This window comes from Sinocyclocheilus grahami, unplaced genomic scaffold (assembly GCF_001515645.1).
Source record: "Sinocyclocheilus grahami isolate Dianchi unplaced genomic scaffold, SAMN03320097.WGS_v1.1 scaffold5752.1, whole genome shotgun sequence".
NCBI lineage: Eukaryota > Metazoa > Chordata > Actinopteri > Cypriniformes > Cyprinidae > Sinocyclocheilus > Sinocyclocheilus grahami.
Window position 1 is genome coordinate 7,556 of NW_015510353.1, and position 1,511 is coordinate 9,066.

The window sequence follows — 1,511 nt, forward strand, 5'->3', positions numbered from 1 at the left end:
ATAGGAAAGTCTAAAATAAAATATATTTTTATTGGTAGAACGGTTCCAACGCATATAAAATGATAGACAGAGGAACACTGTGCCAGTAAGTGTAATGACACTGGTTTTACTGCAGCACATGTCTGACAATAACACCAGCATTTGATCTGTTTTCTGACCATTTCTGACACTGTGGCTGTTGTTTGACGGATGGTGATGTTTGCTGAGTGTCCAGCAGGTGGCGCCAAATATTCATTATTGGATGATAGAATGAATAAAGTTGACCAAACTGGTAATTTTCTTTGCTTGCGTCTACTGTTCTTGTGCTTTAGTACGTGTTTCTCGTGTTCAGTGAGCTGTAAACACAGTTTCTTCTCAGTCCTCAGTTCAGCTGAATGTGTCTCATGCTGTGAGTTTATTTAACTGCTGCAAAGTCTTGCTCAGCTGCGAACAGCAAGGCGATATCAACGATGAAGTGTGTCAGGAAAGAAGGCGCAGGAGTCGCTCGCTTCCTGTCACGTGACGATGACGTCACTGCGAGCGCAGAGGTGAAATCACTTGAAATCGAAAGTGAAAGTAAAGCTGATCAGCAGCTGGACGCCTGGTGAGACTATATTCCCTGCACCTCTGTGTTATACGCACGTGTGTTTCTTATTAGATATTGTAAATCATTATAAATATTGAGATTATGTTTTGAATGCATTTTTTTTCTAGAAACCATCTTCATGGGCTCATTGTGATCAGTTTCAGTAAAGATGGCGACGAGACCTGAAACACTTCCTGGTAAGAAGAAACTATGTTACACCGTTTAAGTGATAAGAAACAGTTTAGTTAGTTTAGATGGTCTTAGTGTTAATTAATTAAAACTGAAATAATGCTCTTAAAGTCTAATTTGGTCCCTCTGAATATTATTAGAAACGATTCAGTCCTATTACAATGAGCTGAGAAATATATTAGTTATATTTTTACTGACGGATGTTAAGAGACATTTTAGTCCTGTTTATTGTGCTCTAGTGTGCAGCACGATGATGCGACGGCAGCCATAGTGCACCAGAACGCCCACCACACACCAGCTTACTGGTGGAGAGGAGACAGAGTGATGAAGCCAATCAGCAGATATGGGGATTGTTAGGAGGCCATGATGGTCAGAGGCCAATGGGCAAATTTGGCAAGGATGCCGAGGTCACACCTCTACTCTTTTCGATTTTTAATGACCACAGAGAGTCAGAACCTCGGTTTAACGTCTCAGCCGAAGGACGGTGCTTTTTACAGTATAGTGTTCCTGTCACTACACTGGGGCGTTAGGACCCACACAGACCACAGGGTGAGTACCCCCTGCTGGCCTCACTAACACCTCTTCCAACAGCAACCTAGTTTTCCCAGGAGGTCTTAGCTTAGCTTCAGTGGGTAACCAGGCTTGGGCTACAGGGTGATATGGTTGCCGGCCATATCAATATAACTATAATATTAGTTATATTTTTACTGAAGGATGGTAAGAGACATTTTAGTCCTGTTTATTGTGCTCTTTATCG